Genomic DNA, 26,037 nt, shown 5'->3' with positions numbered 1-26,037 from the left:
CATATATTTCAAGCAGACCCTGTATACTCATAAAATATTAGAATTTAGGATCTTTCCAGTGACAGCCATGACTGCCTTGTTTAATGTTAGGCTTCTGGAAGATCCTTTCCTAGCCAATGCTGTTTGGCCATCTGTCCCTTAAAGAGAAAGGAGACACCAGGTCTCGTGTTTGAGTTACTCCCTCTCCGGCTGGAAACACTGCGTATTATATTCCTCGTTCTATTTATTACAGCGTATGTAGTACCTGCTTGAGTATACCAAGACTGCATATTTATATTGCTTTGTTTGTATGGTTCATGACATTTGCCCAGTGATGGATAATCAGATCTTTCTGAAATCTCTTATTTTTGCAACAGAATTTCAGTGTCATCTTGCATTCTGTACTATTTATTTTGTCATCAGAACTGTTAAAATTCATAGTAAGTACTTTGGCACTCTGTCTATTTGTTAGCGAGTTCATTTGGGAACAATTACGGTTATCTTGTAGATATTTCAAGCATGTTTTTTTGAAATCAAAGCCCTTGTCTCTACACTATTTGAGAAAATCAGTAACTGAAATCTGAACTGTATGCTGCTTTGATAGAAGGTGTATTCTGCTTTTGTTTTCTGCTTGGGGAGGAATCGGGTTTCAGCTCAAATGGTCATGTATTCTCCCTCTGTATTTTGTTTTGGTAGGTTGTTCTACAATCTTACTGAGTAGTGTTACAGGATAAAAACTTCCTGAACACATCCTAAATATGTTTATGTGTATATGCTCGATAGATATGTACATTTGCCAGGTTAGAATATTTGTAGTTTAAAGGCTTTTAATTTCCTTATAGTTCAGATAGGATTTTGGAGTGTCAGAAAAGAAATATATGTGTTTACCTTCAACTGATTCTTTACATTAGTGTAAGGAAATTATCCTCATAAAGATGTCTTGGAAAAATAGTCTCCTTTGATTCTTCAGTAGCTTAAAGGCATCACTTACTTAATTTCATCTGTTTCTTTATATATATATATATATATATATGCAAATACAAAGAATGAAGATTAACATGTTTGGGAAAGTTAAGAGCTGCTGGAAAGGGGACAGTGGACAGTTATTCAAATTCAGCATAATTGAGACTAGAGATGCAAACAACTGCTCTTAATATTAATAGCCACACCTAATTTTCTTTTGATGATTTGTGTCATTTCAAAAATATGTGATTTTAAAGATTAAGCTTTCTGTGGAGCTGTTGAAATCTTATAGCTCACGTTTCTGAAATAGTCAAATTACACCTTTTTACACTTAACTAGAGAGACCTAAGTGCTTTTCACATGCAGTATTGTGCTTAGCACAAAAACAAATGCTAATGTGACTATCGGTACAGGACCAAACTTTATCTGAGATCTGGGGTGTTGCCATGGCAATTCCAATTGTTGGTAAAAAATTCCCTTTTGTGCTTCATTCTGACATTATATTGCAAAATGATGATTATGAAGAAACATGCAACCCAAAAGGGGGGAAAATAATCTTTTTTTGAAGATGTAAAACGTACCTTCTATCCCATTTACTTTTTGTGAAACACTGAGTGTGTGCCCAGATTGTTATAAGCTGTATTTTTTGCAGATTCAGATACATTTTTATTTCTCAAACTGCTATAATAATACTGAAAGTTATTTCTCCCAAATGTAATAATCAACATAATACAGAACTCAGAGACATATATCCCATTTCCTATGCAAAATATCAATTTCTAGTATATTGTACTGCTGATGTGGACCTCTTGCTTTTAACAGTACTGCCTATGTTAGTTGAAATATCTAAAATACAGAACTTGCCTATGTTATTTATATATATCAACCATATAATCTATGTATAATACAATCGGAATAGCTCATAATAGCCAATAGATCAGTCATTTCTGTTTCTAGTTATAAAATTGTTTTTCTACCAATACATCTCACTCTGAGAAAATTGATATGGCTATTACCTATTCCTTGCTAAATCAATATACAACAAGCTTTAAATAAAAAAAACCTCATGTAATACTTCCAAAAGAGAAAAAAATGAAGGGTTGAAGTTAAAATGTGGTTTGCACTGCAATGCATGCTGAAGTTTATTGTGCATTCTTTTAAGTAGGAAATGCATAAAATGGGAAACATTTCCAGAAGAGAACTAATTCTTGCGGTGCTGCATTGCTGCTTTATAAATAAATCATTGTCCTTTCTCTATTGATCACTGGAACAATCCAGTCAAAGAATGCTGACTTAGTGCAGCCCTTTTCAGGAGTGCTGGATTGAGAGAAAAAGCTGGGTAAGTGGGACCCAGCAGCAGGGAATAGGGAAAACCCCATACTGGTTAGCGATCAGGTTTGATGCATAAAATCCAGCCCTTGATTTATTTCTTACCTCCAAAAGAACTTGACAAAGAAGCTGATTTCTACAAGATTTTCTCTCTTTCTTTCTCTCTCTCTTTCTTCCTTCCTTTCTTCCTTCCTTTCTTCCTTCCTTTCTTCCTTTCAATGTCATCGATCAGGGGAAATATTAATTATAAGACAATACTAGTTGTAATTACTGGATGCTGAAGATCTGCATATAAAGTATTGTGAAATTTTTGTACAAGATACTAAAAAAGACCTTTGGAATTTAATGCAGTCTTTTAATGATCCCAATTATGATATTTATTTGTCAAGAAATAAGGGCTCAAGTCTTCCAGGAATATGTTTGAATTAGTAGACTCTTGGAAATAGCACTGCATTCCTGTGAATTGAAGTGGAATCTGAATTTTATTTGGTTATCTCAAAGATCACAGCTTGCCAATCTGACAATTTTGTGATGTCTGATTTCTCAAGATGGCTGGTATCAGGCCCCAAGGCTTTTCTGGGAAAAGGAGTAGCCTGTTACAGCAAGGAGCTGAGAAATACTATCTGGGTTTGCACATCTGTTACGATCTGTGTTGGATCTCAGAGGCATACACCTTATAAAACATGGCTTTCACTGAAGCCTGCGGTAGGTGTCCCTATCAAGACCTTATGCTCACATTGTCGTTATCCAGAACTTCCAGCTAGTTCTAGAATATCAAGTTGTTCTTTTTCATAAAATAAGATTTACTGGTAGATGTAGGGCTCAGCTGATGGCACGTTGTTCAGGGCCATGGTGATGCGTTGCCTTTAGGGCATGTTGTCATCACATCAGTTTTTTTCTGTTTCCCATTCATTAGGAATACTTCCAGGATGCAGGTCTGTAAAATGTAATTGTTTGTTCATTCCACCGGGTGTTTTGTCTCTAGTGTCGCAATCAGACAAGCACATGCTCGCCATATTCTCACCCAGTGCGCGGTTAGCTGGCTAATAGGAAGCAAAGTATTAGCAAGCTTTCTTGAATACAATAGAGGCATACAGCATTGAGCAGAAAAGCTCTATGCGAGGGACTGTAGACTGGAATACATGAATTGATCCTCAGTTGTGCAGGGGGCGGCTGGGGGTTGAGGTGAGGCTGTGGAGCAGCCGGGGGCTGTGCGGCAGCATGGACCTGCCAGGATTGGCTCCCTGCTGAACACACACAGTCGACAGCAAAACTTCCCCCAACTTGAACTACAAATCTGGACCAAAAGGACTACAGGGAACAAACCTGGAGGCAGAGAAGGAGGGTGAAGGTGTCGTTGTTGCTAACATGGCAGAAAGGACCTGGCACAGCCCTAGTTTCCATTGGACTGGCAGCTGATAGGCTTTCCCTTCTCCCAGTGTCCAAGTATCAGTCCTTCCATGCCTTCTGCTACTATGCTGAACGGCCTGTCGTTAACATGAACATAGTAAACCATGAAGTGTCTTGTTTTGTGAAATAATGCAATCTATTAAACAAACAGTTCCTTCTCTTTTTGCCCATCTCCCTCTTCCAGCTAAAGCAGAGTCTGACCGCTGACCACTAGATGACACTGTTGTATAGGGACTTGTTCGGCATAATGGCTTTAGACAATAACTAATTTACTTAGAGAACATGTATGTGTGTAATTAGGAGTCATCAATGTCGTTCTTTTAAAAGAAAATAAGTTTACCATATCTAATTAGATATTTCTTATAAGGTGGATTTCATTCTAATTGGGTAAAGCTATGCTACTGGTTTAAAATATAGCAAAGGATGTATTTGTATTCACTTTCACAGTTTCCATATTTTTTTAGTCCTTGCAATAAATGGATCTGATTACACCTTTTAAATCGATGTTCTCTCAAACTGGTATGACATAAGTGATTGTTCTGTCATTGTGATTTTACTGCCATTGTTTTCAGTGTGTGAGGTTTGTTAGTGATGTCTCTCTTAATCTCATTCTGTTTTTCCCCATCCTCCTGATTGTGATCTTGAATCTGCATGTTCTTTCCATCCAAACTGAAGTAATCTATTTAAAGAGCCAACAACTGCCACCACGCAGGACTCTAGCTTGACCATAACAGTGCGGGCTTTCCAGCAGCAGCGAGCTCAGTAATCCCTAGCTAACGAACGAGAGCTCCAAAATATCCTTTGTACGAGGGGTTTCTTTAAAAGCTCGGATTTCCTGTAACTGAGTGTTGCCAATGGAAAATGTCGTCTTTGCAGATGTCAGACTAAATTCAGCCCAGTTAAAATTCAAATTCGGTGCTTTTCTGTAGGGAAAATTAATGCCTTTGAGCTTCTGTGTGACTTCAGAAGGCCATGGCTAGTCAGCACCACACCCGCCGTGGTCAAGGCTTACATCCCATCCCAAAGAAATTTCATTAATGCCTGAATTTGCTTCACTGAGTGAGTTCTGGATATTCCCATCAAAATGCTGTGTCACGTGCCAATTGAGCGTTGCCAAACACTCACTTTACAGCTCTTTCAGATCTGTGCGAGTTTTGATACAGGTGGTCTTCCTCAGATCAGATCTGGTGATGCCAGGCTAGGACAGCCACCACTTACACCCTGTGTGTGTTCCCATCGGTCCATTCCTGCGGCTGTCTGACATGTGAGCCACTTGTAACTGTGTTTCCCAATTATGACTAGAACTTGTCTATTAAATCTTGATGGCATCTTTTAAATTAATTTAAATTCTCTTCTGAAAAAGCTACTCCTGCAACTAATTAATGGCAAAGTAATTTTAGAATAATTTTCAGAATGTTGTTTATGATTACATTGTACCTCAGAAAGAGCTTGTCTAACTATGCCAGTGGTACACAGCTTTCTCTGCTATCCCTATATCTCATATACAAAATTATGGGCTATTATACAAAAGTCATATCTCTGTCTTACTTATTGAAGTGTTGGTTCACTAAATAAAGGATCTCAACAGTGATTTGAGCTGGCTGAAAACCTGCTTGAAAATTATATATTTCAGAAAAAGATTTTCAACAAACTCTATTTTTGAAGCTAAAGTACTTCAATTCCCAGTGACTAAATTCATTAAAAAATAAATTAGCCTAAAGAAACAGATGAATTACAATGGTATATTTGCATATCATATATTTGGCGTGAATATAACAGTTTCTTCGTGTAGACTAACAGCTACTGCAATCTTCACAACCCCATAGTTGAGTAAATGACTGTGGGGCGAATGAGGAAGCAAAGAGTACAAGGATGAAAATTATTTATACTGAATGGGAAAGAATACTGCAGAATTTTGCAGTCTGAATTAAAACTTATGTTAAACCAGTTTCTTCCACTAAGACATACCTTAGGTAATCAATTAGCATAGGAGGTATATGCATGTCTCAGTATTCTAATAATAGAAGGGGTTTTAAGAAAATGTCATGTTTCAATTTTATTTTCAGAACTGTAAATAATTAGTAATTGTTGCAACAAAGGTGAATATGATCTAAGAAATAAAGGTGAAGAGCAAGCAGGCTGGATGGAATTAGAATGTCTTATCTCAGGGGAGTTAAATGATCCACCTGCGGTAAAGACCTTTGCATCTGCAAAAGGCAGCAACAGAAATTTCTCATAAAGTTTGACCTGTTATTCTGTAAGTAATGTAGCAGGGACTCCAATACAGGGTATCTTGTCAATTCCTTTTAATAAATGAAGCTGAACTGATACAGCGGCTTGTGTAGCTTCCCTGATCTGTACGAGTTCTATGGTCTGTACCTTCATGTGTGTTTCTGTGAATTGCTGATGCACTTGGCCAGTGAGTTCTCTGTGACTTCAAAGCCAAGCCTTTCACATTGCCTTGTATAAAACATGCCCAGAAGCTGAGTACTGAAGAAAATAAGTAGGGACAAAAATACTGATTTTAGATGTTAGGATAATCTAAGAAAAATGGTTAAAAACATAAGGGGGGGGGGGGGGGGGGAGGAGCAGAGAGGCCTTCTCTTCTTCATTTTGGATTTTTTAACTTTCTCATTTGTTGCCAATAGTTCCAGAAAATTCTTTGATAGAGAAGCAACTAGCTCCATATAAATACAAACAATAACTGTGAGTATTGCATTTGTAACTTCTAGAAGGTGCTGGGATACTGGAGAGTATATTCTTAAGAGACAGTATTCCACATCACTTCAGCTTTCCAGGGAAAGGGTGAAGAACGAATTGGTTACTCTTAAAGAATGTTGGGCATCAGGTTCATCAGTGGCTTTTTGAAAAGGCTTCTGGTTGACATCATAGTGCACAAACTTGATTAGCTCTAATGTAATTATCTTTGTTAGCTTTTGTGATGTAACTCACTGTATGTCACTGTGCATCACTTTGACGAAGAAATGTTAGGAAAACAGTCAAAAGAGCCAAATAGTCCCACATATATGCCCTTTTTAGAATTGACTAAGACATTTAGAATCCTATAGGTCAATAGACCTTTATACTTCTAAATCACCTAGAATATCTTTGGAAATGTGACCTTTAATACAGTCCCATCTTTCCAAACAGCTTCAGGGGTCATCCTGGAGTCAAACAAAATGAGGGACTGCTTGCTGAGTTCAGCTTCAAACTAAGAAAGAATAAATGAGAAGATGTGAGGGAAAGAAAGTTCCAGGACTAAAGCTTTTTGAAACAATGTGATTTTACTGAATTATCATATCCCATGAGTTCTTCAGTCACATGAGAACTTGAAGCATGTAAGTAATCTAACTAAGTGTGACTATTGCTACTCTTTAAGAAAATGTTTCAATAACTCATTGACCTGCAACTATTTAAATTTATTGTCCAAAATATCTCTCCATTTTCTTGATATTGTCAAATTTTTCATAAGTGAAAGAATTTTTAATATTCAAATTTGTTGCATTTGAAACCAGCCTGGAATAGATCACTTTATGAGAGTTTTATAAACTTCATTTAAACTGAATTCAAGGAAATGGGAAAAAGTATTGCAGATTAATAATATTTAAGGGCTTGGGAGGAAGAGACACCATTATGTAAAGGAAAGTTTAGTATCAAACCATATAAATAGCTTTAGCTGACAGCAGAACAATAACTTCAAAAGATCACAAATTATTCTCAATTTTTAATAAAAAAGGAAGCTAGATTTATTCCATTCTGAAGATAAGAAAGGATAGCTTAATTTTGTTTTTTCTTTAAGCATTTTTCAGACATGCTTAACTTTTGATTTCTATGTTTTTAATCCTGATTTGCACTAATAAAAAGTAGGTGCAAATGAGTGCTGATGAATCTGTATTGAAGTTAAAGGAATAGTTAAAAATGTCTATGAATATTCATTTAAATTCAGAAATGAACTCCAAATTGATCATGCCATGCCTATGACTCTGTGAATATGCTGTCTATGAGCATACAAGCACTTGAAATTATCTTTCATGAATATTTGCAAAAGCAAATATTCAATTAGACTTTTCAGATACTTGCAGAAAATAAATTTTCAGTGATATATTTAATTGTGAGATTTAGATTTCACGTCGTGTTGCCTGGTATTTGTGATCTATCCTATGGGACTGAAGGACTTTAGGAAGGTTTCAGCTGGATGGAGCGCTTTGAAGAACCTTTACCTTGTGAATTGCAGGATTCGTCGAGAAGCAGAAACAAATTAGAAGATATAAGAAAATAAGAAACTGTGCAGATTTCAAATTTCTATTTGAGGAATTTATTTATTTTTTTTAGCATATTAAACATTGTACTTCAGCATAAAGTGAATCTTAGATGCCAATTTCTCCTCATTTGTGCTGTCAGGAGATTGTCACTGGCAGGTTCAGTGACTATCTCCAAGCAGAATAATGTTAAGGAAGTGGTTGGGTTTTTTTTTTAACTATTTAAGACACAAGAATCATGATAGAATGCAATGGCTGAGACTTTGGGGTAACTTAGAAAAAGTGGTGTACATACAATGACTGTCATTGGAACTCCAAAATGTGATGTGTGGTTTCAACTAGAAGATAACTTCAAGGAAGAAGCCCTAACTCTAATAAGATGTTTGTATAAACCAGTTCTCACGGTGTGTCAAGTTTAAGCATAATCTTGAGCATGTTGTGACTTGCAGGAAGACCCGAAGCCGAAAAGAATATTCTTACCAAGGAATGCGATAGAAATGATAGTTCAGCAAATCTTCCATAGTGGGGGAAGAAACCAACCCCAGTGGGTGAGGTGGGAGGATGGGATGTGTCCTGCTTGGCCCATATACATTTGTATTCTCAAAAACAAGGGGAGGGAGAAAGGATGCCCGACCCCTCTGTGGACCCGGTGGGATTGGTTCTGGCCTGAGCTGTGATGCACAGGGACGCTGGGAGGAGAAGCCATGTGCAGCCCGCAGAGGTGGCCACAGGACCTCCGGGCTAGCCCAGAGGAGGTGAGCTCATCCACCTTGAACAAGGGAAAGGTGCTGCTCAGGGTGAACAGCCTCCGCGAGGTTTGGACCTGTAATTGCCAGCCCCATGTGCTGCTGATCTTGTGGGGGCTAGGAGAGGTCCTGTTCGATAACTGCAGTCTAGAAATGCACTTTTTAATTTTAGTTTAGTTTTTATTTTCTGAGTTTATCCAATGTTGTGCACAAGAGTCTAACCGCTTATTTTGCTGGACTGAAAGTGTCCTGATTTCATCTTTTACCTTGTCAAGTGAAAGGCACATTCCCTATGGCTGATTCAGGGCACTTTCTTACTTGGGGGGCAACGAACTGAAGTACCTGCTAGCGTACAGGTATTCCCTCAGAGCAGGGCAGTGGTTTCCCACCTAGTTACTAGAGTCAGCTTGAAGGCAGGTAACAGGCAGTGCTGGGTCAGCCTCCCTTGGCAGGCACAGCCAGTGCCTCTAACAAGCAGCAGGCAAGGGGGAGGTTGTTTATGATGCATAAGGTACCTGAAGAGGGTCGTACAGCTCAAAAGAAATCAGATCAGGTTTCTGAAACTGAGACAACTGAATTATTCAGCATGAACAGTCTTCACTTGCAAAGGTGCTGAGTACCTTGAATCCCATGTTCAAATATTCTGCAAGCTAAAATACTATTTATTGGAAAAAAATTGTGAGTAATTTAAAGCCAGGGATTATGTGGGGAGTTTTCTAAGTGATTTGTAGACAATTTATGAACAAGAAAAGAAGGATGAATAAATTATTTTTTTACATATTACTTCTTCATCTCTAGTTTTGTTAGTGAGGGAATCCAGCCCCAGTGCCTAGAAGGCATACATGCCAAGAATTGGATTTCCTGTGTAAAAGCTATATGATGTGATAACACAGTTGTACTGCATATTCAGTTTTGATATGTAACCTTTTAAATAAATTGGAATACTCTTTGTGCCTATACTGGCACACACAGAGAGCTCATAAACAATAATTTTTTAACAGTTCCTTCCTCACTAAGCACTTAGAGCTCATGGCAAGAGCAGTATAGGGCTATTAAAGGACCTTTACGGTCCTATTTTTTGGTGGTTGTTAATATTTTTGCAGCTTTGAAGCTCTGATTAATATAAAAGCTCTGTAGGCTTTCATGCCTTGGGTCGGTCTGTGCAGCCCTGGCCCCTGGGCCCCTGTGCTGCCTTCCCATGCTGCAGGGCTGGCAGCAAGTGCCTGCGCTGGCTGTAGGGTCCAGGGGGTTACTAAAGGAGGCAGTGTGATGCAGCATGACTGAGGCCGGCAGCATCCTTCCTGCTGCGAATGAGGAGGAACACAGCAAGATCCAAAGTGTGGAAGGCTCCTGCCCTTTTGTGTCAGCAGTATCTCAAAACAACCAGGTATCTCGCCAGTATAGAATCCCCAGGAACCTGGGCAACAGTGAGTGCCAACAGCAGCTGAGGGTCCTGTGCAAGGTGAGAGGTACCAGGTGCCCACTGAACTCAGTCCAGCTGCATAGCACATTGCTCAGCTTCTCTTGCTGTTGCCTTTGAAGGTGCTAATGAAGTTTTTGTTGGAACCATTTAATTTCGTCCCATGGAAAACTTTTTCTCTTGGTCTTTCTTGTCTCCAGCAAAATATTTTGTCTCAGAGGAAATCTGCTGGTTTTTAGAAACAAAGGCACATTTTTTTTTACAAACTCCCCTTATACCTGCTGGGCTGTTCTTCTTCCCTGTGATTGACAAGATAGCCTGAATCAATATCCTTTTATTTTCAGACCTCTATTATTTTAAGGAAATCCACATCTGTCTTGCTGACAGTTGGTGTAGGGGAAAGTTATTCCGCACTGTAGCGGCATTGGAGGACACCCACAGCAGGGTAAGTGGAGTCTATCTGGTGTCATTAAAATAGTCCCTGACCTGTGGATGTGTGTGGCATTTGGCGGTGTCTGCCCCACAGGGGAGTTGAGCAGGAGGCTGAGGTGGTGCATTTTTAACTCCAAGGAGATATTTTCTCTCCAATTCTGCCTGCTGGTGTAAAGCCACTGTGGTTCACAGAAAGAATGGGATGTTTGTAAGGATAGTGTCATAATTAGCAAACACCACAGTGTGCTCAGGGAAAGGATACTTGATGTTGCAGGCACGGCCTTGCTAGCAGGAAGAGCTTGGTGCTGCCTGTCACAGGAGGCAGCTCGTCCATCTGCTCGCGAGGATGCTCCCATGCCTGCTCTGCCACAGCTGGAATTGCTCTGCCACAGCTGGAATTGCCCCCGTTGCTACACAGAGCCGGGGCCGGAGCTGGGGTGGCAGCCCGAGTGCCTGCCAGCTTCTGCTGCCGGCATCCATGCTGCTGTGGTGTTTGTTCAATACCTAGGAATTTTATTTAAAATTATTTCAGTTCTCTCTCAGTGAGAGGCCCTTGAATATATGATTCAAAGCTTTGATTTTCTCTTCTGTGGAAGACCTGTGCCTAGCACAGGTCTGTGATCGCGTGATCCTAGCGTCTGTGATCGCGGGGAGGTTACACTCACTCAACAACAGAGATGTGTCGGCAGGAAAGTTTAAATTACCCCTGTGACTCTTATCCTGGAAAATCTCTTCACTGTTTGTGTGGGCAAGCTGATAAAAATCAGCATTTCCCAAATTTAAAGTATCAGTGAGAGTTTGTTGCTAGCCCCTCCTGCATGAGCATGGACAATCCGATTAATAGATTGTCTGTTTTATGGGATTCTTAATAACCTAAATTTTTTACACATTTGCATGACATAATTTTAAACAAGGTCATGTTTTCTATGGCATTATAAAAGTATATATTTGTACTTGTTCCACATCACTCCACAGACTGTAACTGGTTTTTTCTCAAGCTGATGCATTGTGGCTAGTAATTTTACTCCTTTGGCAGCATTCGTCTGACCATCCCTACGGGCTCTGATCCCTGATTCAAAAGGAATTTTTGGTAAGATACTACATAATCTTCCCAGAAAAGGGATAGGACTTCAATCTCATAGTAAGGAATAAAAGATGTAATTTCCCCTGTGATCGATAAGCATCACTTGTAAATGAATCTGCTTTGTGGAATGGTGAAAAATAGTTGGAGCAATTAAAAAATGTATCGAATATGGAGAAAATACATTCCCATAAGAAAGAATATAAATTTGTAAATGGGGAATACAAAATGATTTTTAGACATTAAATTAACAAATTAATTTGGCTGACATTACTTCCAATTTACATAGAAACCATTTTTCACATTTTCCATGTAGACTATTTTCTGTGTTTTGCTGTGACTGAGGGAAAAACAAAAGCAGATGAGTCCTTTAAGGCAAGAGGAAAACATCCCAAAAGTCATTTTAACTCATTCCAAGAGTTGTGCAGCGAGCAGAGATTCAGGGAATGACAAAGGCATGCACAGAGGGAGGCAGCAATGCCAGGGTAACAGCTGGTATCTGAAAAAGCCCAGTTTGCTGTTCCCATTAGTACTCTGCATGGAGGCTGGGGTGGAGCCGTTTGCTGATCAAGCCAGGCTCTAGCAAGGATACTGCTGTGGAGCTACTGGTCTGAAACTCATGGCTTGCGAGGCCCCAGCCAGTTGGGATCGAGTAGAGCAAAACCAGATCCTAACTCCACACTGCCATGGAGAGGTGGAAAGCCAGTTCCTCACTTGGCTGCACAGGCTTGGTGGGAATGGCTGCGCCAAGGAAAGGTCTCTGGGGTGGGCTTGTTTCAGTTCTGCTCACACGGTAGACATTGCCACTAGGCTAGGTGGACACACATGGGCCAATCTGTGTTGTTCTCTCTCTTCTATCACAAGACTCTGAAGCAAATTTTTTATTTGTGGCTCTTTTTTTCTCTAATTCTTCCTAAATGCCCCAAAGCTGAACAGCTGGTGAAGGCCAAAGATACCTGTTTAAGGCACTAGTTCTACAAACAAACCACAGTACAGTTATGTTATGTGGTAACAAAAGTCCAGTGTGTATTGGTACAGAAGGACCCAGGCGAACATCTCTGCAGGTGCAGCTAATTTGCACAAGCAGAGTCCAGCTCCTGAGCCCCACGGAATGGCTGGCAACAGCCCCAGGCAGCAGCTTGTTTTGAGGCAGGGGATGGTGGCTGTGTGGTTCCTCTGCCTCCCACTGCATCCTTCCCCATCTTCTAGGTGAGGAGAGTAAGAAACACCCACTGACTCTTCCTAGATCCACCTGTAACTAGTCCATAATGAGACATATAGGTACCTTTCTTCCTACTCAGGCACATAAAAAACTCAGCAAGTTTTTCCAGGCTGAAAAACTTGCTAGGTTGAGTCTTGCATGGTGACACTACGTGACCAAAAGCAAAGTGCAAATATGCCTAAAATTCAGGACCTCAATTTAACTCACTATTGTAGGGATGTTTCAGGCAGAGGATGGAGAACGATACATGAATCCAAAAGATGATGTATGTATAAAAAGTCTAATAAATATTTCCAATTTCTTCCACAAGCAGATTAAAAAAAAAGTTCAATAGCTCTGCTATCGTGTTCCGTTTCAACATTGAAGTTCAGTAGCAAACTATGAAATCGGCCATTCACATTAACTGTGGCCAGGGGATAGAAATGATAGTGTGAAGGTAGTAGGAAGAGAGAAGCAGAAAAATAGGTTGCCCATTCTCCTTTCTTTTATCTCTTTGCACAGTTTGGCAGAGAGTTTGGGAAGGGGCTTTTCGCCTCTTCAGGGAGAGACATAAACTTGGACCACACAGTCTCAAACTCTGCCAGCTTGTCATTCAGCTCATGCATTCAAGATGCTGCATATTAATAGCACTCCCTGATGGCTGGTGGATAGGGGTCTCTCCACCTATGCAAAATAAACCTCTTGGCACAACAAAGTACGAAAGAGGCCCACAGAGAAAAAAAATGCACTTGAGAACTGGTTTGGAGAAACTCTGCACAGATGCTCATGTGCAGATGCATATTTCAGATGTTCTTTTTCCTGATTAGCATGCAGCAAACTCACCTGTTTTGCTGCCTAGAGGAGTCACAGCAGAAATGGAGAAACACCTGCATGAATTCACTTCTTTCTCCCCATGAATATGATTTCCACAGCACCCTTTTTCAATTGCCCTTCTGTCTAGCCACTGATACTGTTTTCAATCTCCCTCTTGGACATGCCGAAGCCAGCAAACACAGGGTAGTACTTCAGGATGGAGACAAAGCATGAACAGTGCAGGGAGCCACAAGTTGAGAAGGGGAGAAGGGGACGGGTGGGTGGACTGGTCGCACCAACTCTTATTGTACAGGTGCATTGGGAATGCTCAGGCTGGATGGGTTCTGGCATGGCTGAGATAGGAGGATGAGCTCCCAGGACCTGGGTGAAAAGCTGGCATTCCTGATCTGCAAATGATCTGACACTCAGCACATACGTAAGCCTTACCTGAGTTCTGGTCATGGGATCCAAGAAAATGAACCAGCCTGCTTCCCCCCCGGCCCCTGCAGTGTGCTGGTTACCATAAGTGTCTGTTCTTAATTCTCACACTGAGCTCTACAGGCAGATCCTACGTACGCCAGGGGAATAAATTTCCTTTGTACTCTGCTCAGTTGTAGCTTGCTCCAATGGCAGAAAGCACAGCTCAGTTCTAACCATGTGTTTCATAAAAATGAGCCTCAGGAGAGGGCAGGGAGAGAGTTGCTTATACATGTGTGGGTATCTGATGCAATCCACAGTGTGAGCCATGTTTTTCTGGATATTTCAGCATATACTGAGAATGACACATGAGCAGTCCAAGCTATTTTCAGAACTGACAGTTTTTCTTTTCACTCCAACAATTGCTTCTTCAATACACTATGCAAAGTGCTTCAATAAACTTTTAATTAGGAGTAGGAGTAACAGTGAAACTAAGAGAAAGCTTTAGCCAAAACGAGAACTGGCCTCAGCTCATACCTGTTTTGCAGGTTTTTGTTAACTTTTTGAAAGAAATTGCACACCTTGGCATTTGTTGGTTTCTGGCAAGGCTGAAAGCAGGAGTCCTGAAACAGCCTAAGAAAGATTGGGTTTATGATGCTCTTGACCCAGGAAAGATCCAGCAGGAATCTACTGTGTTGGGAGTCATGGTCTAAAGCAGTCTGGATATATTTTGATCTGAGCTCTCAGGTACTTCTCTAAACCAAAATATTAAAAATGTTTGAGGCTTTTAAAAAGCCTAAAATCTTCTCAGATCCTTACAACAGAGAAGAGATTACAAGCAGAAATCTCCAGATAAATCTGAGATGGATTTTGCTGCAGTGGCTCTTTCATAATCTGTGACTGAAGTCTGCTGACTGACACCAAGAATGCAAATACACTGTGGAAGGGGTCTCTATTTTTTCTTAAGCTGTCTAAATCAATTAGGTGTTTGAGGCGTGGCAGTGTATTTCCTAGGAACTTCATTTCTTGCTATTACCCTCCAGACAAAAGTAACCAATCCCTTTGGAGTTTGCAAAGGAAGACGCGTCCCACAGAGTTAGTGCTGTGTGCACTACATGTAGAAAGATATGTTTAACGGAAGATGAGAAATTATGGATCAAATAATGATGTGGAAGCCACTCTCACAAACAATGAAGATCATTCTGGATGCACTCCAAATATCATTACTACTGTTTAATTTCAACTCCAGTCCTGCATCTGCTTAAGATAGTGTCAAAGATAATAATCTTACCAGACAGATACAAAATACAAAACTGAAATTACATTGCTCAATTATTTTGTTTACTAGTGGTGTTAAACTACTGTTTTGTCTGAATCATGCAGGAGAGCTATGATTTTTACCTTTAAACTCCTCTGAAAATGCAGCAGTTTAGCATCAATGCCTATTTCTTTCCAGATTACGTTATATGAATGAGTTTGATAGGAGTCACCATGGTGAGGAAAGGATAATGGAATTTCAGGTAAGAGTTCTTCATAATGAGTTCATTCCTTACACCATGTTAATACTCACACATGGAATTAGGGACCTTTGTAACACAATGCAACAATTTACTAGAAATCACAAAACACCAATTATAGAATTGGACTGAAATTGTCTGCCAGATCCTCCGTCCCTGATAAAAGAAGGATAGGTAAAGTCATGCCAGCACAATTTAACTCCTTCCTAAGAATTGACTTGGGTCCATTGTGTACTTCCTCAGTGATAAAGGAGTAGATTGACTGCAGTGCTATGTGTATGACATGAAATGCAAAATAAAATAAAAATGAATAGGTCATGAACAGCACTGAATATGAACTCAATCTGGATCATATTTATTTGAATACTTGGAGCAGATCATTAACTTTGAGAATCTTCTGATTTATGCAGCTGAAGAAGGAAAGAGAGTCGGCTTCTATATTGTATATTTACCTTGATAAAAGAAAGCCAGCCTGTATGGAAGAAGCATGCGGCTGAGGTTCCTCAGCTGATATTTTATAAAAGCACAATTAAATGTCAGTATTTTACAAAGAACTGTTAAATCCTCAGACTGAATCTTGTCTGTTTTTAGTGGTAGCAGAGTACCAAAGTGTAAGCAGAACTGAGCAGGATCTGACTTTCCATCACAGACAGTTAATAATTAAATCAAACATTATATTCAACAATAGAACATATGCATCAGCTTCTTTCAAATTGCATTTCCTTCCTGTTAGATCCATTAGTGTAAACCAGACTGCCTTTAGAAAACCCCTTATTGCTGCTGTCTTTCAGCACAGTTCCTGAAATGGATAATGTGGTGCATATTATGGGCAATTACACAGAACTCCCTAGCGATAGGGTTTTAGAGTTTCAGAATAAAACAGCTGGAACTACAGGGCTGTAAACTAATCTGAAAAGGAGACAATAATAAGACATTTAATGCATATTGTTAGAACATGGACAAAGACTAGATGTGAAATACTACATATCACCATACCTACTGTATCGCACAGCATCTTCTCTGCAAAATCCCATTTAACTCTTGAAAGACAAGGCAGTCAAAAGCCAAAGATTTTGCCATGAACAAATGCACACACAGCTGTATAACCCAAGCTAATTGGAAACATTAAAGAAGTCTTGATCCAGAGCCCTGGTTTTCTCTTAATGTCAGTGGAGTTTGAATCAAATCGAGAACCCTATTCAAAAAATGATAATTTATTAATGAATGCATAATGAATATATACCTAGATATGCTAAGAAACTGTCTCCATCCCTCTTTTACTGTTTCGATACACTGAAAATATAGCATTTTGGATGCAAAAATTGCATTTGCTCTTGGATATATCAAGCCTACTGCTACAATACACAGTGTTTGATCCTCCATCAGTTCAAATTGACAGCAAAGCTCTCATTAATTTTAGTAATACAGCAGCAAATTTTTAGAATAGCACATGCATCATTTGGAAGCACAATGACCATGATTACATGTGTAATCACAGTAATTGTACACACAATTACTGGTTGGGTATCTAACTGCCTTTCAAAAATCAGTTGCTCTACTTGCATGTATACTCACAGCAGTTGCTTGTGCAAATACAGTGCAGCCCAGAGCATCGCTACCTCTGTCTTTGCCACTGAAATAATGCAGAAGAGGGCTCTGTCTGTGGTAGTAGGTATGTGGGATAGAGAAGCATGTGTTTATGTTGCAGTGGTGTGAAAAATACATAAGGAAGGAAGAGAAACGGTTGCAGTGTCTTTTTGGGAAAGTAGAAATGTGAAATTGCTTCAACTAATTTTTCAAAAGGACAGAGATTGATTTTCACCAGCTCCTTTCTTGTGAGCCTCCTTATCAGCAGGGTCCAGCAGGCATCAGCAAGTTAGCGTTTTGTAATGCTGTGGCAAAATGATGAAATAATTTAGCAAATAACAGCACCATACTGAAATAAAAACCAAATAAATAAATAAAACAAAGCTAAGTAAAATTTTGCAGCTTAAAAAATTCAGAAAACGATTCAAAATTTCAACATAGCATGCTGTGAGTTTCTTACATTGCAGAACCTGAAAACAAGCTGTTGTGGCTAGCTCTAGTTTAAAAGGTAACTTCTTTTGCTCAGAAGATAGATTTTTATAGCCATAGCAGTATGTAAAAGCACATCCTCTGTAGACAGCGATAAGACTTCTGGATCCATTCTTTCGCTCAGCAAAATGGTAGCAGAAGAAAATTTGACACAAACCATTTTATTCAGCTCTCCCTTACAGTCAGGGCTTCCCTCTTCCCCTGGAGAGCAGAGAGTCTGCTTTCCTTTTCCAGCAACAGCTTTACAGCCCCACACAGAGAGGAGCAAGGAGCTGGACAGGCTGGGCCTGGCTGCCCGGGGAGCCTGTGTGAGGGAGAGCTGGGCCAACATGAGGGAACCATGAAAGGAAAGGAAATGTGAAGTCAACAGGAGGGAAAGCAGATGTAAATTAAAAGCCAGGGAATGCCCTCTTCCTGGGGGAGAATTGGACCCTCTTTTAGAGGATCAAAACAACAGGGATTGCAGTAGGCTAAGCAGGTAGCACCACGTCTTCAGGAATCGCCCCTCACCGCGTGGTGGTGGGCAATGGTGCTCGCGCTGAGGGCTGGGGCGGGACGAGATCCTGCGTGGCTCATGAGCACGGGCACCCCAATGTCGCTGCCGCTGGCAGCCCTGAATCTAACGTGAAATGAAGCCATCTTTCCATATGGAAAAATGCTGAAAATGGCTATATGAACTTTTACTAGGCCGGGGGAGGGCAGCTAGGCTGGGAGGCCTTTAGCAGCCTACACCTCATATGTTTACCAAGGGGGAGAACCTTGTAAAACTTGCTAGGGTGCATGTAACAATTACAAATTACACATGCTGTCTAAATAAGTTCCATATATGAAATACCATAATGTTTGGCAGTATTTGGGTCTCGACTTCCCTTGTTTTAGAGGTTAAAATTTTGAAGCTCAGCCCCTCATGTGGCATTTTAGTCCATCAGCACCTCCTGTCAGGATTTGGGAACTTTGGCCCTGGGCTTTGGTACACTGAGGAGACGAAAATGGACAGTCTCTGTCAGGCAGAAGAGGGAACAGTGTTCAGATGCTTTGAAAAATGTTCGCTCTGCTACTAGAAAGCTTCAGCATGTTTCCTCCAAGCAGCGTTAGCTTGTCGCTGAACAGAAGGCCGGGGAGCATTGCACCGTGTACGGGGCTCTGGTTCCTGGTGTCTCAGAGGCCATGGTCATGCTGGCTTGACATGTTTGCAAAATAGCTTTATGTAAGTTAATCCAGATGCCATGTCCTATTGCCTCTGCGCAAATAACTGCTAAATAGTTTTTTAAAACTTTATTGTAGTACCTGACTCCCTGCTTGATTGTCTACACCTGTCCTGCTGACAATTCCAGAAAATGTTGTTCTTAATTTCATTACAGTAAACATGAAGTAACATCACTGAAGTCCAATCAGAGGGAATTTCAGCTCTATGTCTTGCTTTGGGTCTGCAGTCTTGTACATAGGAGCTGTGCATGTGGACTGAATTCAGTACAAAGCATTAAATGCTGTCTCCTTTGTAATTAACATTAGAGAGCTGTGTGAAGTCTTGAAGCTAAGAAATCCCACAAGCCCTGTAGAAAACATTTCTTTATACAGATCTGAAGTGTTATTCAAGGGAATTCACCCTAAAAGCTGGAGAACTGCTGGGACATGAAGAATACAAAGCTCTAAGACTGTATGTTGGAGAAAAGTTCCCTCAGAAGTGTGCATTTAGCCTCTGATACCTTTGGTGATACGTGCTGCCTCCCCTGCCATCTCTGCAAGTGTGGCCTCACTTTCACTGTTATTGCAACATGCGTCAAGTGAAATGAAAACAGAAATTTGGGAAAGGATATAATTAACCTACTTGTGAACATTAACCTTAAATATCATGCTAATTATCTCACTAATTTAATCACTGCAGATCTCAAACTTGTTTGTTAAATATGTAATTCTGCAAATTGTTGTTGGTACAGAGGTGTGGGTAGCTTTCTGTGAATGTAAGTTACTCTATAAGCTGTTTGTAAAACCATTGTATGTTCGCACTTCAGTGAACAAACCCCACTGTCAACAAGACTTTTAAAGGAAATCACAGAAACTGTACCCTGAGGCTGAGAGATATAGTGGCCTGTTATTTTAAAATCTAATGAACATGTTGTGCAGGGAGTAGACCAGGGTAAATTTCTGCCTGCACATCTTCAGGTTTGATTCCACAGGAGTCTAGACCGGGAAGCTCTGGTTTTCCTTGTTTGTTTGCTTGCGATGCAGCTGTATGGTTGTTTCTTACCTATTCACCTCTTGGTTACTTGAGTAACTCAGCAAATGATGTCTTTGATCTTCAGCCCTTCTTATCAAGTGACTATTTTGTACTAAAAGTAACCTAAAAGGTGTTTAGATGCTCTAGTTACAATGCTACCCAAAGTGGCTCTAATTATTCCTGAGAGGAAGCTTTTGAATTTGGGTGTGTTTGTTGAGAAGATGAAAGCTCAGTGTTTGCTCCTGCCTCCCCAATGGGAAGGGGGCCATGCTTACACTGCCTCCTGCAAACACCCACGAGGCTCAGCCGAGCACAGCACAGCGAGGCAGGGGCACAGGGATCCCTCCAACCGCTGCAGCTGGATGAGCAAACAGCCAGGCTGTAGGTGCCAGGGAAAATCCCAGATGGAGGGGACAGCCAAGCCAGGATGAGCCCTGGAGGCTGGGGGCACCCGAATCTTCTGTCCCATGGAAAGATGGGTGCTCTCTGCTGTGCAGTGCCTCGCCTCCCTCCATCCCTCCCCAGGGGCTTCAGCCAGCCCTGCGTTTCAGGCTGTACCCACATGGGTACACATTTTTGCTATATACGTCTTCTTAATTGAGGAAGAAGGTGAAAGATTGGGGTTGACATTGTGTTTCTGCACTGTAATTCTTACTATCAGAGGAAGGTGCAAAGGTATGCTAAATCCAGGTGATGGCTTACAGCAGACCTCTGACAGGAGCAATTTGATTAGTTAGGGGTCCATATAAATACCTATTTGGGACTATATTATTACCTTATTGTATATTATTCAGAATTTCATCCTGATTGCCTGTATTTATTTATTAGGCACTTACACACACAATTCATACTGTTTAGTTCATCCCTGGCAATAAGAAACAAATTTCTGTGAATTTAGCTGAATAAAGCTGTGTTTGTTCTTGTTAGTCGTCAGAAGTCTGGTTCTTTCTATGCATTATCTCAATTTCTGGACATTTTTTCCCTTCATTTACTCCAGAAATGACTTCAATACTAATGAATACTGAAAGACAGCCAAGACAGGATGAACTTTTGGACAATTTATGCAAACACGACAGATGAGAAAAGATTTACTATAAACATGTCAGGCACAAAAGACTTGACTGCTTTTTAAATACAGTGATACTGGAAGAGATTTATGGATATTTTCAACTGTTCATTAAAGAGAAAAATATTTTGAAACTATAGACACTCTTCTTTTATCCATTTTTGCCTTCCAGGCTGAGTTGCAAACCTTTGATGTTTTCTTCACCAAAAAATAAAAGTAGTTATGAATTTATTTCTCCCAAGCACTTTCATTTTTGTGTCAATTTACAGTTTTTATTACATTCCTGGCACTCCAAATTATGGTGTTTGGAGAGCAGCTAGAGTCCATAGCTCCGAGTTTTCTGAAAATTGGGATGAAGTTCACTTAATGATGCTTTCTGGCCACTGCCTTTTTTCTTCTCCTTTAGTAATAAAAGGTTAATAAAATCTATGAATACTTTAACTGCCTGCTAGAGCAACCAACTAATTAAAGGTTATTCTAATCTAAATGACTGGAAGCCACTTGAACTGAGAAAGTTAACATGTGATAGCTAGTATCTGCTGGATCACATTAATAAAATGGAGAGTCTTAGACGTGAAAATCATGTATAAATGTAGTCACGATAGTTGACCGAGGCATCAGTTCTTACAGCCAGACAGGCACATACTTAACTGTATATTTTCAGTGTCTGCTTCTGTGCCCTTACTAATCAATAGTAAGCCTTGCTTTCAACTTCAGTGCAACTCAGGTTGTTGTCAGTCAATGATTTTGCAAGATGGGATTGAGATACTGGAATAGTTTCATGGAATTAATCAGATTCTGTCTTTCTAAAATAGTGTTAAACTCATATAAGTAGTAAGGAATTTCAACGTGAAAATATGTACTCTTGCATTGCTTCTTAAAAACATTGTGTCTTGCCAAATCTTCTATGAAGTCAAAACAGTACACCAAAATGATAGCAGGAAGGACTGTGCAGTGCTTGAAGATCTAATCCTGAGTACTCACAGTGCTGACTATGCTCTTACTTTTTGAGAAGATGGAGGAAGAGCAAATTTGGGTGGCAAATAACACAGTTTTCATAACAACCTTAGAAGGATATTGGCAATTTCGTAGCAGAATGATTTGAGCATTGAGACCCTTCAAAATGAGGCAGGAAGCTTAATAAAGGCTTCATTTTGGAAAAACGGATAGCCGAAAGTAATTGTCATGGTCTAGGAAGACAATTATCTCTATCCCAGCTGAAACCAGGACAGTATTATTTTAACAATTTTTATTGGACTTGTATTTCCAGCCTTTTAAAATTAATTTAAGAGCCACAAACCAACACACATTTATAAATAACATAATGCAGTTGGAGATAATGCAAATGTCTTTATAAATAACACAGTATAGCTTAAATTATTATTTTTAATGCCTCTATTTTTTGTTCCTATATGAACAGGTATGTGCTGGTCTGCATTAATTAAATTTAAGTAGGATTTCTAAGGCCAGATCATCATTACTTCTATGTCCCTGATTTAAATCTGCAGTAAAACAGTTCTCTATTTAGTTTGGTGCTTTTGTGTCATATTTCATACACTAGTTGTCTCTTAATTAAATCCATGATGGCCCACCAACACAGACTATTAAAATAACTATACTTTGCACTTGACATATTTATGAGACAGATTCATAAGAGTATAGACTGATACTTGAACTACTCACTGAGAAATGCTAATAAGATTATGATGAAGGTAAGATTAGAACATTCGTCTCCTTTTCTCTTCTCTCTTCTTTTTAGAAATTTATTTTTATAACTGCAATTCACTACTACTATTTCAGGCTCTTTGGTGGTGTTGTATATACCAACAGTTCTTTCTGTGTGGATTTATTGTGGCAATGAAGAGTGGGAAACTGCTAATTTATATCACACCAGTAAAGTGCATAAGTATTGTGTTCCTTGAAGTATGAATGTTTGCAGATGTCTGTAAAACCTTCACATGGGATTGACATGTCTGAGATAATGCATATTAAGGAATTAGTCTACCTTTGGAATTGGGTGATGTAAAATATGCATTATCATGAAGTGCCACATTGCTTTACCTTTATTGCCTTACTCCTCCAGTAGTCCTGTTGGTGTGGGGCCAGCAGGGTCTGCTCCTGCATGAGGGAGGAGGCAGCGGCGTTGTGCCTGTGGTTGTTTGCTGCATGTTGCTGTGCCAAGCAGGATGTGACCTGGCCCATCTCCCAGCTGTAGCACAACATATTGGCATGTCATGGGCTGTGCAGTTCGCTCTGTGCGGTTTGACTGTCACTGCAATGTTTGAAATGGCGTGAATGTATGGCCTCGGTGGTTCAGAAAAACAGAAAAGGAAGCAAATCCACAAGTCATATAACTTGAAAGGCTGCTTGACATATGCACTAAGATTTTATCATTTGCATGTATGGATATCTTGAAATTACCTTCTTAGCATCATTTATTGACAGAGTTGCTGATACCATTTTCTTGATAATTTTTTTTAATAATTTGGATGTGGAGGGTTCAAGGACCTTTGTATTTGAGAAAAATGTTGCTAGAAGTGAAAAAGCTGCTAAGTGAATGATCTAAAAGCAGCGAGGATTTCTATCACTTTTCAGGACCAAGACATTCAGCTCTTAGGGACCTTTTCCCTCTCTCCCTTTTTTCCAGTCACATCCTTTCATGGAAGGGCTCCTGTACATTGCTGCATCAGAGGTCCAGGTGTGGGTACAAATGTAGAGGGCTCTAAATGCATGCAGTTTGAAGGGTATTTATGTTACAAGTGTGGTATATAGAAACCCAGATCTACATGATGTTCAGATCTTTTTGATGATAATATATCACTGTGCTTCATACTGGTATTCTCTATGAAAGCGATAAAAACATCAAATGTTGGGATTTCATTTAGAAATAAATACAATATTAGAAAGTAAAAATGATAAAGATACATTAAATATTTCATCCTCTACAGAAATAAACCAGCTACAGTTCAGGGAGCTTCACTAAACACATTAAGTCTAATAAAATCGCCTACACGTACTCCTGACACTAGTAGTAATTAAAATAACTTGTTTCAAAAAACTGGTCCTATACATGAATACTTATTGGCAATTATTTCTAAGTTCTTCAAACCAAAGGTAAAGTAATTTGATTCACACACAATGTTCTTGTAAACGTGGTTCATACTGGGTTTTATATGCAGCTTAGGACTGTTAATTGCCATTTTGAGCCTCACAGTAAAATAGAGTTCAATATGTCGCTTTTTCTGAAGTATTGAGAAATGTTTGAGAAATGCTTGTCTTAGTCTAATCAACTGTGAATAATTTATTTCTGAGTCCTACTTTTCAGTATAAGTGGATCTGACTTTTCTCAGAGCTTCTGAAGTCTAATCAACTTGTTATGTTCATTTAATTAAGGAAATCTGTAACGAACTGTGAAGTGTATGTACCAACAGGCTTTTTTTGTTGTGTAAAATTGGTGTATTTTCATTGTGAGTGTAATTGTGTTTGTTTATACTGACAGGTAGCCTCTACCAAACAAATAAATTTTTTTTCTACATGTATAGGTCAATATGAATAGTGTACAAACTGTTTTCTGAACTGCCTCTCTCCTGGTGGACACACCACCCAGGTTCCCAAATTCACGCAGCTGTAGCTTTCAGGCAATTCTCATTTTTGGAAGGGTTACATGTACCTAAATGTTCTTCTGTGCTTCAGTGAGAAGGAAGATGTAATAGAGGTGTGACATAGAAGAGTGTGGATGAGAGACTGACTTTTTTAGTCACAGTTAACCTGAAAAAGGTCATCACAGTAGAAGATTAAAACACTGACACAAGCTTGTGGTCAGGATCTTGCACGCCACAGAGTTGCCAAGAGGAGCACAAAAGGGTGAGCTAAGGATGCTGAGTGAAAGTCCAGTCTGTGTTTCGCAGCCCAAAGTAATTTGTTCTCATTTTTCTGAGAAATCATCATCATTGGAAGGAGGTAGCTGGTAAAATAAAGGGCTCCTACGTCATATATGAATTTTTAAAAAAATGATCCTATATCTATTTATTAATGAATGTTTAGAAGTCCAGTATTTCTCCCATCATTATGTGACATGAGGAACATTTTTTATTAAAAATAAAGAGAGGTGCTGTGGGGATTGACACATTATTTTGTCCTTATGCTCAGACAAACTCTTCAGCCTCAGAGAAAAGGTCCTTGACCCTGGTCTAAACCACTGTCCAGTGCTTATAGGATGTAATACGAAAATCATCAAGACTGTCCTTGGCAGGATGTTTCTCTCCATTAGTTGATTAAAATGGTTTATTGTTGCCTATAGCACCATTGCTTTGTACGTCTTTTTTTACAAAGAGCAGATGTGCCCACGTCTTGCACTGTTTCTCTTTGTGTAGCTTTTGATAAATACAGAAGTGAAATCACTACCTAGGCAGATGCCCCTGTGAAATTTCAGAGAGGGAAAGGAGGGAAAGGTGAGGGGCTCGGCAATGGGGCTGGGGTACCGGCTGCACGGGGAGCATCAGGGGAGGACGGCGTGGCGGCAGCACTCGGGCTCAGGGGTTGTGCAACGGCACAGCAGAGAGTAGGAGGGAAAGCATGCAAACCTGCAAGCAGCAAGCGCCCAGAGCAGAACCCCCCCCCCCAAATCTGGAACTATCTGCCTGCTGATGCTGTATAGACTCTGCTTGGACAATAGCAAGAAGTGGATTTTGGCATTTTTTCAGACTGACAACTCTAAAGTTTCAGTTAGAATACGGAAGTGGAGAGTAGCTGATCCTAAAATGTCAGACAAGGTTGCATCAGGATGAAATCTTACCTATCCTTCTGCTATTTCACAGGAAACTGAAAAAGTCCAAGTCTTCAAGATGAATCTGATGTTTCTTTGTTTTCTTGTTCCACCCATGTTTGATGGGGGAGCTGAAATCTCAGTACAAATGCTATTTCCAAGTCTAGGGGTCATTTCAAGCAGCAGTTTTGATACAAATACCTTTCCATACCCCCAGCACAGGTGTTTCTAAGGCATGTTGTCATCTAATGATAATAGGGTCTTTAATTACAGAATCACAAATTATTGGGCAGTGACCTTATGTTTAATAAATATTTATTTGAGAATCATAGGTTAATTAGTTTC

At 39.8% G+C, this 26,037-nt stretch overlaps 1 long non-coding RNA gene across 2 annotated transcripts; it reads left to right on the top strand.

Annotated features, from left to right (window-relative positions):
* Positions 1 to 1,026: 1,026 nt before the first annotated feature.
* Positions 1,027 to 25,226, top strand: LOC138686424 (uncharacterized). Of its 2 annotated transcripts, XR_011325796.1 has the most exons (3): positions 1,027 to 2,281; positions 6,832 to 7,019; positions 22,728 to 25,226. It is a non-coding gene; the product is annotated as an uncharacterized lncRNA (long non-coding RNA). The 2 variants fall into 2 exon arrangements; XR_011325797.1 differs by lacking the exons at positions 1,027 to 2,281; positions 6,832 to 7,019 and adding an exon at positions 13,866 to 15,570.
* Positions 25,227 to 26,037: the final 811 nt, after the last annotated feature.

This window comes from Haliaeetus albicilla, chromosome 8 (assembly GCF_947461875.1).
Source record: "Haliaeetus albicilla chromosome 8, bHalAlb1.1, whole genome shotgun sequence".
In the NCBI taxonomy this organism is placed as follows: Eukaryota; Metazoa; Chordata; class Aves; order Accipitriformes; family Accipitridae; genus Haliaeetus; species Haliaeetus albicilla.
Note: the sequence above shows the minus strand (reverse complement) of the source record. Positions and strands in the feature narration are given on the sequence as shown.